Source organism: Onychostoma macrolepis, chromosome 05, assembly GCF_012432095.1.
Source record: "Onychostoma macrolepis isolate SWU-2019 chromosome 05, ASM1243209v1, whole genome shotgun sequence".
NCBI lineage: Eukaryota > Metazoa > Chordata > Actinopteri > Cypriniformes > Cyprinidae > Onychostoma > Onychostoma macrolepis.
The window spans coordinates 7,800,587-7,815,692 of record NC_081159.1 but is presented as its reverse complement, the minus strand read 5'-3'; the positions used below and the strand labels follow the sequence as shown (position 1 = coordinate 7,815,692).

The following is a 15,106-nucleotide window of genomic DNA, read 5'->3' as shown; positions in this document are numbered from 1 at the left end:
TTTGTCAGCTGCGCCACGCGTATCCGCATATCTGCGTTGCATCAGTGCATCAAAAATATCTTAATTTGTGTTTCGAAGATGAACGAAGGTCTTATGGGTTTGGAATGACATGAGGGTGAGTAATTAATGACAGAATTTTCATTTTTGGGTGAACTAACCCTTTCAGCACATATTCTGCATGAACATATTCTACATCCCTATAATCCTACCCTTATTGAGGCAAAAGTTGTAGTTAATGATTTGTTAATAGTAAGAACTGGATCTTAAATAAAGTGTGACCAAAGAAATTAAGCAATTGCTCTGTAAGTGCAGTTCATTTGAGTAAGTGTGAATGTTGCCACCTGAACCCTGGAGCGCACCAAACAAGTGCTTCAAACCGAATTCTGGTGCGCTTTGACTGAGAGAGTGTTCACACTGGTCAGGTTTGATTTGATTACAATGAACTCTGGTGTGAACGTTGCCACTGGAACCCTGGTGTGCACCAAACAAGCAGACCAAGACTCCTGAAAAGATGGGTTTTGGTCCACTTCCGAACAAACTTTGTTGTGCTTTGACTGAAATATGAATGCAACATGGACCAAAGACATCTAAATGAACCAAAAACATGCCATGAAGTCACAAGATTTGACTCTAAACAGGATAGAACGATCATACATACCCATTTGTTCTTGTAATAGTCGTGATGTTGCTCATAAGGGTTGAGTACAGGCTTTGAAACTGCATCTTCTTGCAATGGAGAAATTCTTGCTGCTCTTTTGACTCCTTTACACATTTTATAAGCACTTCTTGAGTTATCAGCGGGTTTAAATACCACCATACAGTATGTGCACACATACAACGAGCGCATTTTGCCTAGCACACAGCATAGTTTGTTCTTAAGTTCGCAAAATATGCATCATAAAAGTCCAGTTGTCCATAAGGTTGTCCATATATCTAATGCCTTTTATTTTGTATCTTTAGGTTTGGTCTTAAAATGACAATGTGAACGCTAAGTGAACCAGGACTAAATGTATCATTTTCTTTCAAAAGAACTAAGAGAACCAAACTAATAAAAGCGTAAACACACCATAAAAATGTTATGTGGTTTAACCATCAAGTACAAAGTAAAGACATATTTTCCTTACACCCTGAACAAATGTAAGTATACACATCTAAACCATTTCAACGAGATTATTATTATTTTATTGTTTTGTAAACATCAAGTTTTTGTGGAGTCATACCACATGGCATTTCACAACCTGAACTAATCTTGTCTAGTTATGAAAGTTATATTTTATGTTTACACACAGTCAGGAGGGTCTGCAGAGGTCCTCTATTATATCATTTACTTTTTTTTCTTCAAGTTCATTGGACCATATGGCCTTGTTGTTCATACCACATGACAAATATTTATAATCAATAAAGCAGTTTTGTAAAAAAAAAAAAAAATATATATATATATATATATATATATATATATATATTTTTTTTTCTAAAATGTCATTCTTTTAATAAGGCCTGTTTCTTCATTATGATATCAGGACAGTTTTGTCCATTAGACATTTTTGAAGTTATGCCCCTAATAAATATGAAAATCAATTTTAATACGAAAAATTAAAAGCATGTTCATAATTGAAGTGGTGTATTCAAGTATAACATCTATTAATTAATTTTTCTCATATATTTTGGAATTCACTGATGACATGTTGATTTGAGCATCGAATAGTCAGAACAGTTCATCTCAGAAACACATATATTGCTCTACAGGATGAGTATTTTGATGTCATCTGTTCATTGTTAGATATTTCATATGATTGCCCAGACTCCTGCACGAGTTGTCAGGTGATTTGTGCGCGCTGTGCTTTTAGCTTGTGGAAAGGTCATCTCTCTTCACCTGCAGCTCCAGAGGGAGTAATTACAGACCGATGTGACCACCCACGTCTCTCTTGTCTCTCACCCCTCTCTCTCCAAACACGCCGCAGAACTCATGCTCAGCTGAGACACATGGGTCCCTGCCCTTGTTTTATCGATTTTTATTCGAACAATTTTTAAATTATACCAGTATAACTTCTCTCACTCCGCCGCAGCTCTCTTATGCAGAACAAATAATTATTCTGAATCTCTTTACTATCATCTTCCAAATAAATTAGCCAGATTTCTTCTGCATTGCTCCTCTGTTTATTTTGTGCAAGCTTAAAGGGATAGTTCACCCAAAAATGAAAATTCTGTCATTATTTTTTTACCCTCCTGTCATTCCAAACCTAATTTCTAATGTGGAACACAAAAGAAGATGTTTTCATTTTGAGCTGTTCCTTTAACATCATCTGATGATACTGTTAGTGACTAATCGCACATAATCTCACAAAAGTGACTTAATCAGGTTGATCTGGAGTTCAGCAAAGCTACTCTGTCGCATTAAGCTCCAGAAAGCCACCAAGATAATGCAGATTGTATGCAGGCTTGCCTTAAAGAGATACAGGCATCAGTTTCTGTCTGCTTGCGTTGTTGGGAAGAGCAGGGATATAGAAAACGGAAGAAATGGCAAAGGCCCTTCTAGATATTGTTGAATATGGTTAAAGATAGCGTGTGCTCCTCCTCTCATGTTAGACAATTTGATACGGTTGAACAAGCAAGAGAAAAGACGCTCTGACTTTCTTTCTCTGCCTACTGAAAGACCTATTCATAGATAGTTTGAGTCTGAGAAGCCATGCCCACGGACCGCCCACAGTGCCTTCACTGACCATCTGATGCATTTTCACACTAAACTGGAAAGTACTTTATTGATCTGCTATAATCTGATTGGATTTTCCACTTGCGGAAAAAAAGACATGCATTTTTTTTCTTTCAGTCCACCTGGAAACAAAGATGTGTTTGCTTCGCAGGTAAACTGAACATCCATGAGCAGAAATGTATGTTGTGAAATATGTCTGTAAATAGTCAGTACTTTTAGACGGTAATACAGGATGACATATTGGAGCCAGTATACAGTATATTACAACTAACAAACAACATAGGCCTATATCATTAAATTTCACCCAAAAATGAAAATTTGCTTAAAAAATGTACTCAGGCCATAGAAGAAGTAGATGAGTTTGTTTCTTTACCAGAACAAATTTTCTAAAAATGTAGCTTTACATCGCTTTCTCACCAATGGATCCTCTGCAGTGAATGGGTGCCGTCAAAATGAGAGTCCAAACAGCTGATAAAAACATCACAATAATTCACAAGTAATCCATACGACTCGATTAACATCTTGTGAAGTCTACATGTTTGTAATAAATTAATCAAGACATTTTTAACTTCAGATCATTGTTTCCGGCTAAATACAAGTCCTCTATTTAGTGAAAAATTAATCTAATCTGAATCAGGAAAGAAATATGCACAAATCGAGCACCGTTAACAAGTAAAAAAAAAAAAGTCCAAAACATTTCTAAACAAATACGTCAATTGATTTTGATGTAGGAGAACAAGGGAAGGATTTTTCACTGGAGGAAGTATCATTGTGAATTATGGACTTGGTAACAGCTACACTGTACAAATACACTGTAAAATGTTTGTAATTTTTCAAGAAAAAGACTGTAAAAATGCTAAAGTAAAAAATTGTAAAATTAACTGTAAGTTACCATACCATGTACAGTGAAAAATTGTAAATGGTTTAACATTGCCTTATATTTACTGCATTTTTAAAAACTATGAATTATAATTTAATTTACATTGAAAACAGTAAAGGGGCATTTCCAGAATCTCTTTCAATAGAATAGTCTTGCTGTCTAAGTTTTTTTTCTAGAGTTTTTGGCCAGATGAATGTACTACTTAAATCAGACCTTTTGCTAAATAGTCCAATTATATCTTGCTACTGTATGTTAGACTAATTCATAGAGTATACTCTGTCTAATAATTCTTAATTTTTCATTATTTAAAAATATTGCTAGAAAATAATTCTAGCTCCATCCAGTGACTTTACTTTCAGTGTTTAGTGTCTGTTAAATGTGTAACCATGTTAAACATGCATATTAAACCAAAGAAACAGAATATATTTGTGTGTGTGTGTGTGTGTAGATGATGATGGTCCTAGATGATTCTAGATGATGATCCTGTGGATCAAATGCTCAGGACAATTAGAATGTGGAAATACAATCTGTTCACAAGTTGGAAAGGTGATGGTGCTCCTAGCAAAAAAAACAGCTCTCCCAAATCACAGATCATTACAGATAGTTTTATGTATATACATTGACAGTAGCTTTTTATCACAAGCACATGTGGGATGAAGCCCCCTTTAGTCATACATTCAATTACCGCCGTCTTGTTCATAAAATGAGAAGAAAACCGTTTCCATCCTGCACGTGTCATATTATCTTTAGGAAGATTTTTTTTCTCTGGAAGCAAAATGGCCTGGTGGCTGTGTGAAATGACAGGGCACAATTCCCAAAATCACAGCGCTGGACATGAACAGATAGTGAAGGGGAGCAGAAATGCGTCCATCACTCACACACACACACGCATGCGCGCACACACACATCGCTCACCCCAGGGTAGGAGTGCTGTTAACTGGTGAATGAAAAAGGCCTGGGAGAGGCTTTCACATAGCACAAATTTAACTGCCACTGTCAGCTAAGGACAGATATGATGGAGCCTGTGGCCTAGATACCGGCAGTAGCCTAAAAGAAGCACTGTATGCTGGATGAATGTGTGTGGAACGTTCAGTTGCAGAAGGGCTAGATGGGGATGTTTTTTAGTATGAGAAAGGATGCATATGTATGATTGGTTGTCAAATGATCCCAGAGGGTGGGTCTATCTACAGATATCTTCCCTGAAAGTTTGAGTTAGAATAGTTTGCAAGAGCTCAATTATAAACAGACTATAAAAGCAAACTAGTGAATAGATGACTTTACCTGTTCGGTGACGTTTACTGTCCTTAAGATAAGGTAAAGGTTTAAAAAATCACAATGGGGTATTACTGATGTATTTTATGTTGTAGAATAAAACAAAATATAAATAAAAATAAATATATAAAAAAAATAACTTGAGCATTTAACCAAAAGCCTATTCAAAAAACCCATTGACTTCAGGACAGTGGAACGAGATGTGCTAAAATGCTAACCTGTTTCTGACTTTTGGCTGATAAAAATATGTCATCCTTTCAGCATTCTGTTATACAAAATATACAGGTCATTGAGCGCATTTTGAGACCACAGACTCCAGTTTCGGGGGAAGTTGTCAAGGTGTAACCTGCCATAAATAGCCTATTACGGGATTTTTAAAATGAGACAGTACAGCAACAAATCCTGTTATCCTGTGAAATAATGTTTAGCTAAAGCCTGCCTAAATAATATAGTTTATTCTAGTCTAGTCAAAATATCTTTCACATGTTTTATTGTGTTCACCGAACCAGCAAGTTGTCATTTATGAGATGCTTTAATTCAAAGTGACTTCCAGTGCTCTTGTTGCAGGGACAAACCCCTAGAGCAGCCCGGGGTGAAGTGGCTTCTCAAAGCCTCAGTGACCATGTCTCATGACTTTACAATTACAAGTAATGAGTTTTTACCCCCTACATGACCCCACAGTAAAAACAAAAAACAGAAGTGTTTTTGAGGCCTAACCGTCAAATGACTGGTTCTTTCTTTCTTTCTGGTGACCTAAAGAAAAATAACAGACAGATCAAGTTAAGTGTCCAACAACCGTTATGCAGAAACATTTTTTTTTTTTTTTTTTTTTTTTACAAAAAACATAACTATGCTTAAATAATTATTATTATATTACTGTTATTAATATCATCATATATAGATTGGCTTCTAGTATTTATAGACCTGATATTAGAACTGAATAGTATGAATAAACTGTTGATCAAACCGAGTAAGCCTTTCAAAGAGACTGGCTTTCTTATGTTTACTACTGCAATATTTTCTTAAATATGAAACAAAAAACAGACTTGTACACATTTCAGAAATGTATTTATCTTCCTTGAAATACCCATCAGCTAAAGTAGAATCTCTGTTGGGTTCCTCCCATGTCTCTTGTATTCTGAATTGACAGTTTGGTGTGGCTGTGGGTTTAAATGTAGATTCATCTTGTCTCTTCTGCTTTGCAGTTTTCATGATCGAGAGACGCATTTGAGGAGCTTAAGGCTGATACTGAAATTTAAAATGTTTTTCAGTTTTACTTTGTGACCACTTTATGCATCTTTAATAACGGAGGATACAGTGCAAATTTGCTTTGCTATATTAAGTGCTTTGAGTGTCGGGCTAAAGCAAGCGTCATTTGCTAGTGCTCAGGTTTTATAACTCCTAACCCATCCGTAAATATTACACTCCTGCACTGTTTGTACTGCAGACATGAATTATAGCTCAAACTGAACAGTGTGTTGACAATAGGTATGCTACAGCTTTTCTGAAAGATCAGACTTCCACCCAGCAGGTGATTAAAATCACGTAGACCCAACTTGTATCTATAAATTGGGGCCAAAAGCATTGTTAGCCAACTGTGGTCTTAAGGCCATCGTTACCATCGTAGTTGAATGATTAGGTGATTCCTGAAAACCTACAGTAGTTTAAACTAACATTTACATCAACCTGGTTGGAACTGCAGCTCTCGAACTTTGGTTAGAATTTTATTTAATTATTTTTTGTTAGGTTTATGCCAAAAATGTGTTACATTTATGTCTAAAGCAAAAATAAATAAATAAAACTTGAGCAATTTGCCATTTTTTCCCTATAAAATGTATCCAGATATTTTCACTAGTAAAGTAAAATATCTAAATACATTTATGGTATTTAACCTATGTCTCTGTCTCTGTATCTGCATTGAAATGTCTTTCTTCCATCCTCAGCATCCTGACACTGAGCCCTGACACTAACAACCTCAAGGACCCTAACTCATCTACCTCGACATCCCGCTTTACCCTGGTACTGGCACTGCTTCACCCACAGAAGATAGATGAGCCTGGGAGGTGAGTGCCTGTCTCATTTTGTCATATATTTGACAAAGATCCAATATCTCAGTCTCTGCGTTGCTCTTTCTATCTCACACTCTTTGGATGTTTTCATATCTCACTCAAAATGTACTCAAACTCAAGAGCTAAAAATGCAAAGTAAACAGATGGACTGAAGAGACTCGGTGTCACTGAGTGAGAACTATTAAGAAAAAGAAGGTTTCAGTATCTTTTCCTCTCAGTTTGTAGACTAACCTCTGAGTCTAATAGCTCTTTTCTAGAAAGCTCTGTACGCAGACAGCTGCCGTCTAAGGCAGTATGCTGTCCGTTATGGAACCTCTTAGTTCACAAAAAATGAAAATTCTGTCATTAATTACTCACCCTCATGTTGTTCCAAACCTGTAAGACCTTCGTTCATCTTCAGAACACCAAAGTAAGATATTTTGGATAAAATCCGAGAGCTTTCTGACCCTCCATAGACAGCAATGCAACTACCATGTTCAAGGACCAGAAAGGTAGTTAGGACATCATTAAAATAGTCCATGTGACATCAGTGGTTCAACCGTAATGCTGTGAAGCTACGAGGATACTTTTTATGCGCAAAGAAAACCTAAACAAATGACTTTATTCAGCGATTTCTTCTCTTGTACAGGAATGATGTACATGGGCAGCAGTAACATGGGCTATCCATGCAAAAAGCTCACAAATAGCACGGAAGACATGACTTGCAATTGATTTCAATATTGCAGTCGAGTTAGCATGTTGCTTAGCTAACTGGATGAAACATTTCAAGTCACACCACTATTTTTAAGAATACTTTATATAACATTTTAATTCTAAAATTAATTTATAATTAAACTTAGTAAGAATTTGCAGTTTTGTGTTGTTTTATCATATAAGTAGTTTTTTCTTAATATAGGGGGGAAAATAACCACCAAGAGTGATGCTGAAGTTTTCACTATGAAGCTTACACTGGTGATGTACCTGAGAGAAAACGGATTTCACAGTAAATCATCTCATTTTCAGCAGTAAGAAAGTGTTTTAAAGCTTGTTGTTTTGTAGAACATCGCAGTTATATATGATATGAAAACAGTAGGGCCTGTAGATAGGGAGTACATGTTATTTAATAAAAATGTCATTATATTTTCAGAATGACATTTTTTTTTTTTCTCAAACATAGTCTGTGGGGTAAAACACCCCCAGGGGGCAATGGGCAATTACTCTAGTTATTCTATTCTGAACGTCAAATCCATTGTTTTTCCATCAAATGTATAATAACTAGTTGGTCGAATAAAAATATTTAGACTTTATATTTAAAAATTAGCTCAAGTTAGCATCAGGTAGATAGTTAGCTAGACAGTTACCATCAGCTAACTTTTTTTTCCTTTCTTTTTCAAATAGCCTATTATAATTTTGTAATTCATAATTATTGATTATATTCTTTTTTTAATTTTAAGCTAAAATTGCCTGTACTCTGATTTTGCTGTAAATGTTTAAAGCAAATTGCTTTGTCAGACTGGGGGACTGGCGTTCTGCCCCATATGTGGTTCAAAAATACAAAATTCCATTCTGTTTGGTTCCATCTTAAAAAATAAAGAGCACACATAAATTGTGTAAAATATTAACTTTTTAATCACACCAACAACAAAAAAATGTAACATTACTATGAAATTGAACTTGGATTTATTTCTTCATTGAGCTCTTTTGGGATTGCTTTTTCCATGTAAGATACAAGCGATCCTGCCTTATAATTTGGCTAAAATGAAGTGTCTTAGGAGGAGGCATAATTAAATCTGGATCAGCCGTTGGGCCTGGAGTGCACATATGATGCCTTAAAGTGCTGTTTTCTGAGGCATCTCACTAGGTTTTGAAACAGAGCATGACTTTTTCCTTCACTGACTGAGTGAAAATATGTCCTTAAACACCAGACTTTCATTTCCTCTCTCGTCAGGACAAAATGTCACTCTTAATCTAACGTGTTTTCTTGTACTGTGGAGTGATGGTTAGGACGGCATTCACTTTCATTTCTCCCTCTGTCCACCATTGTCGGGTCATGTGGGTCTATTCCCAACAGTATGAAATGGGTCATTGTCCAAAATGTAAAAAGATGTTTTTTTGGGAATATTGTTTGAATTGGAAATCATTTCAGGTAGGGATTTCTTATGCACCAAATATCACTTTCTACTCTGTTTGTTCCAGTTCTCTTTAGCTAACAATTGCCAGTTCCTGAATAACATGACTTTGGTGGGAAAACACTAGCCATATATTAGAAAGTATTAGTAATTCTATGTTGCCCTATGTGTTGTTCTAATTTTAACAATTAGGTTATAATTCGTATGTTTAAACCTGTTTACACCTTTTATAAAAGTACATCCTTAAATTCCAAAACAGACATATTAATTTTGTAAAAGGTTTAAACCGCAATGACTGTATTAAATGCAGCTGTTAAAGAGCCTGTGATTGATTTCAGCACAGACATGCTTTTAAACTGTGCTTCTTATTTAAGTATATCTTGCAGTCTTAAATTAATCTGCTCTATAAGATTGCAGCTGGATTTGACTCTTATCCTCAGGCAATCCTTTTGATTTTCATTCTGCTTCAAGCGCAAAAGGTCGGGTGATGTTTGTTGCCATTGCAACAGCTGTGCATTGTGTGATATAAATAGTGAGAAGAGGAAGAAGCAGTGGAGACGGACCACACCATTGTCATAATGGGGGTGTTGTCACTATACAAAAACCCTTACATCAGCTCTCATGGGGAAATCCTCTAGCTTTTTACCGCTTGCTTTGTGTCATTGATTGATTGATTGATTGATTGAGTAATTCCTTTATTTGTTTGTTTGTTTTTCCCCCCTGTGAAACATTTCCTGAATTCTCAAGTGGGAAATGAACATTTTAAGAAGGGCACGTTCTTGATTTAACTTTAATTATGTAATTCTGGTTCTTACTTTCTTTCTTTATTCATTCAGTATAAAAACTGACCTTTTTTAAAAGGTTTACCCAAAAATGAAGATTCTGTCATCATTTACTCATCCTCTTTTTTCCTTTTAAAGTAAAACACAAACAATTAATTTTTTTAATAAATTCTAAGTCTTCTGAAACAATTATCTGTGAATACTCAAATTTGGTTCTGTTTTATGGATTCAGAACAAGAAGTGGTTTGGACTGTTTTCAACTTTTTAATAGTGTTTTTTTGCTTCCTTTTTAAAGTTTGAAAGCTCTCGTCTTCATTCATTGGAATTGTTTGGAAATTAGCGAGTAGCGCATTCTTCAAAATATCTCCTTTTGTGTTCCACAGAAGAAAGTCATACGGTTTGGAATGACATGAGGGTAATAAATGATCCCAGAATATTTTGATTGGAAATACGTGAGTAACTTTTGTTTCTGTAAAAACTGTTTGGTGGAGTCTGAGAGGTTTGACATTGAAAATGAGATAACTGGAGTCATCTGAGATTCCACTGCATTAAGTGGACAAGGAGAGACTATGAAAAAACAGAGCAGAAACTATTTTAAGTAAGCTCTATGTTGGATTAGTATTGTGAAATTCAGCTACACGTGCAAATCTTCACTGGTAAGTGTGATGTTTTCATTAGTTCCGCTCTTTCTTACAGATACTGTGTGTCAGTTGACATGCTACAGTTACATCATCTAAGAGTTTGTTCGCTTTGGTTTACATCTGATGGATCAGCAGTCAGGCTGGAGGAAGATTAAAAAAAGAATCACTTCCAGTCTTGCAGTAGTTCCTGTTGAAAAAAGATTTCAAGCCCATATGTCCTGAAGGCTATATTTTGCTAGAGACTAATTTTATAATGAAGGCTGGATTAACAGGGTTTTACCATGTAGCTCACCAAAAGTTAAAATAATTAGCAATGCATGCCACAAGTAATTTTCTTCACGCTCCTTATAATACACTTCCTCCAGTCACTGGTTTAGCCAGTAAATCAAATAATAAGGAATAGGTTAGGATTATTTTTTTTTTTTATTTAACTTTATTTTAAATTCCGTTGATAGTGTAAATTTTGCAGTAGTTCTGTAGGAATCGTCACGGCTAAAGTGAATGTCCTTGACCTACTGAGTGACTGTAACATCGGTCCTCATTATTCTGACAAATATAATTATTTCAGTTGCTATGAGGGTTTTTATTGGCTGATCCAGTTACAGTGAGTCACAGGTCAGATTTAATTTGCCGAAGGCAGATGTGAGTGGGTGGGAGGAGGGTTAGATCCATACCATTGATTGGCCAAATTAGAAAAGTATGCTAATGTGTCTTCATTTATGTCTTTTCTCAAAGCTTCCCAAGACACCATTTGAAATGAAGGAGATCCACGTCATTTTAATAGACCTTCCTTGAGGGAATAATAAACAATTCACTACAATCCTACCCATGCTAAATGACAATTCTGTACATGCAATTCAGCTGTAGTTAGGAGGATAAAAAACGGCAGATTCGTTTATAAATGTTGTATTTTTTTTTTTCAAGATTGTACCAAAAAATAAACATTCTAATCATTAAATGTTAATATGGTTGCCTCAAAAGCTTGAATTTTTCATCAGATGGGATCCTATGCTGCCTTAGAAGTCAATCTGAAACCAGTTCCCTAAGTACATTTCCTGGTAAATCGGGGTGGAATAAAGCACAGTTGACTAGCTGTGTTTATTAAAGGTGGTTTACTGCCTTTTTTCTTTGGTTTATTGTGTTTATGGGGTGCAATATAACATGTCTTCGTGTTTCGTTTGTTAAAAAACGCCTTATTTTTCATATATTTCACCTTTATTGTAAGCCGCTTTCTCCTCTGTCATTTGAACGACCGGTTGACTTCCTGATTCTATGAAACCACTCCCTCAGAAACAGAAAATGGGCTCAGATTGGTTAGTTGTGATTGGCTAAACTGTGTACTGCACATTGTCTGGAAACTTCACGCCCATCACCTTCACGGGCGACAGTTGCAAGTGCTCCGGTCAAATGTAAATAATGGTGTCAATATTGCCGTATCAGTTTGAGCCAGAATCAGACCCAGAAAGCGGTAATGAAGAGAGTCAAGTAGAACTTCCGCAAGCACGGCTCTTACAAAACGTTTCTGAATGGTAAGTTTTTATTTTTATTTTATTATTGAACTCGTGTAGATTCTGGAAGCTGTCTTCCGTAAAATGCGCAGCACAGAGAGCTAAATTAGGATTGTAATTGTCAGGAACATTATCAAACATAAATTTTAACCATTGTTGATGAACTACAGTGTCCGTAGGAAGCCCAAACACAGAAGACCTGACAGCTGGGTGAAAATAACACCGTTTTGACGGCATGGCTACAACTCTCCACTATAACTCTTCCTCTTCGACAAAGCCGCAGAACATGGCCTTGCCCCCTTTTTCGCATGTTCCGGAGGGAGGGGTTGATGTAAATTTATGGGTTTGTTACGTATGCAACCCGGGAAGTATCTCGTTGTAGTCCCATATGAGTTGTTTTTGTAGGCTTTAAACTTCCTGATTTTTAAAAGACGATATCTCCACTTACGTTGAACTTTCAGCGCAGCAACTTTGCAGATACTGTTCATGCACCAACAGCAACATTACACACTATTTAAAATGAAAAAAGTGAAATCGCAGTAAACCACCCCTTTAAAATATATCACAAATAATGGCGTGTTGTTTTCAATGGCCTCTTGTAGCTTCATGGGATGTCGGAGTGATATTACAGTGGGTTCTGTTCTTATTCACTTGGCATAGTAAATACACAGCGTTGTGGATTCAGCTGAGCTTGCTATCTGTCATAGTGTGACACCATCTGTCAGTGTGTCCAGTGTAGTGTGCTTTAATAGGCCTGAATCAGCAAACTATTGGCTGAAGTTTGACTGGTTTTAATGGTTTTGTTTGACGCCTAATAGCACTTTCCACCCAAACACAGTCTGTCATTGACAGGAGCACTTAGAAGGCTATTGTTCATCTCTCTCTCTATCTCTCTCTCTCTCTTTTTTTCTCTCGTTCTCTCTCTCTCTCTTGTCTCGGCCCACCGTCCCTTTACTATGACTGCCACTGTTCTGTCAGTTTAATCTGGCAGTGGTAATCCTGTTATAGGAACGATTCACTCAAACTCACCATACTGTCTGTTTGTGTATTTTTGTTTTTTACTGGATGTGTGTGTGTGTAATCAGGCATTTGGAAGAGACTCCTACATCAGGAAAAACTGGTGGACAGTGCATTTTGTGTTGACTTGAGCTCATTGTTTGTATGATAATGCATTATGCTGATCCAGAGTCACTCTTGTTTCGTGTTGGTTTGAATTACACTGCTAATTCACTTCCAGCCTTGAGGAGCCACTCAGAGACTGTTTTGACTGATGTCATTGAGCTGCTGTCTATAGAGGAGACGTCAGCTGCTGTGACTCACTGTGATGTCTGAGATACACTGCTGCCTAGAACATCCAAATCCAAACTGGTCTGTGACGCTTCCCATAGAATAGGTGTAGCCATTGCTGCCTGTGATATCAACTCTGTGCACACAGTTTGGCATGTGAAAGAACAGAAATGGCATGTTTATAACAAAATTTAATTTACAACTTTTTTCATTTTTAAATTCATAATTAATTTACTTTTATAATTATATATATATATATATATATATATAAAATTTTGAATTAAAGTATATTATTAAATTATATATTGTGTCATATTCATGTACACTACTGTAAAATGTGGAGTCGATAATATTTGTGAAAAATATTTTTACTTAAGATGTTCATTCATACAAAAAAAGTCTGGACAGCAAGGTGTCTGCCCTCTGTTATGGACACAGCCAGTGTCTTTATCCAGTTTCGACCAGGTTTAATAGCAGGATTTGTCTATAAGCAGGTGAGTCCCGTCGGTGATCTCGAGGCAATGGTTCATTCCCTGCCCTTTCCGCCGCAGGTCCGCAGGCTCTAATGAATTGCAGTGTTTGTTTGCAGCCAAACAGCAGTGTGTCTTTATTCGCAGGCTGCCTGACCCACACTCCCTGCCAGCTTTACAGACAGGAGCGGCTCCACTCCGCTGTGGGTGTGGATGAGTGAGCGTGTCTGCTGAGTTTGGCTAACCACCCGCAGATAGGTCTGTAACCATAAATCTTTTCAGTTCTGAGGGTGGTAAAGGTCGACCTCCTGGTTTGTTGCACAGAGATAGCATTGAGGGAAAAACAAACACGCTGCGGTATTGTTATACATAAGACATGTTTTCTCCTGTACTTAATCAGTATCTTTCTCTTATATTTTACTAATATTTAAATATACTTAAATCAAGATACATTGAATCATGTTTCATGTATCATATGGCTTCAGATGACGTAACACAGTTCACAAGTCTTATGGGTGACTGTTGTAATCCTGTTTTTTGTACATTTGATAAGCTTGAAAAGCCCTAGTTCCCATCCACATTCACTGCATGTTCAGCATTAAAAGTATTCAAAATGACTGCTTTTGTGTTCTATTGAAGAAATAAAGCAATGCAGGTTTGCTGCATTTTTACTGAGTGGTCCCTTCAAAACAAGTACAAAAAATTCTGCCAATGCAACAAGACAGAATGTGCGTTCTATTCGACCCGTAAGTGGACTTCACAGGGTATTCTGCCATCTTAAGTGAGTTCCAATCTGAAGGGAGAGAAGGGCACTGCAAACAGCATAGGGAACTAGGGAACATCGATACAGCACTTTACAGGAAATGGACAGGGAAAATCCCCCAACTGTCTTTGCGCACCACGTCACCAGTCAGTATGATGGAGCAGAGCCATTAAAAGAGTTTTTAAAGGCTCTGCACTGGAGGGGTTCACGTATGCGTTTGTGTATTCATAAATGTTGTTATTATTGTACAAACTTGAGTATTTATGAATGGTTATTATGCCAATGGTTATTATTATTACATTTGCATATTTTATTGTATGAATAGGTGAAACTAAGCAAAACCGATGACAAGCAGCTGAGGCTCTGTCTTTTTTTATTTTACTTTATTTATCTCAGGAGGCTGCGTCTGTTAAGTTAATTACAGGTATAATAAACATACATTTTAACAATATTTATTTGATAAACGATTGTATATGTATTTAAATTTGAAAGTAAAAATAAATTCAAATATTTAATTATGTTATATTATAATCTGCCTTGCTTTGATGACGTTCCAGGGCCTTCCAAATGAGTGAAGTCCACTTCAACGGAAATCCCTTACTTATTTATAGTCGGT

General features: G+C 36.4%; 1 protein-coding gene across 5 annotated transcripts in view; it reads left to right on the top strand.

Moving 5' to 3' along the window:
- The window catches only part of apba1a (amyloid beta (A4) precursor protein-binding, family A, member 1a), a 54,713-nt gene that overhangs the window by 12,513 nt on the left and 27,094 nt on the right, over nt 1-15,106 (top strand). For 3 of the 5 annotated variants that reach the window (XM_058775971.1, XM_058775975.1, XM_058775970.1), the window contains exon 2: nt 6,806-6,925. The gene's annotated coding sequence lies outside the window, so the exon portion shown is untranslated. Of the gene's footprint in view, nt 1-2,702; nt 2,862-6,805; nt 6,926-13,874; nt 13,986-15,106 lie in introns of those variants that run through there. The other 2 variants (XM_058775974.1, XM_058775972.1) reach the window with 2 other exon arrangements.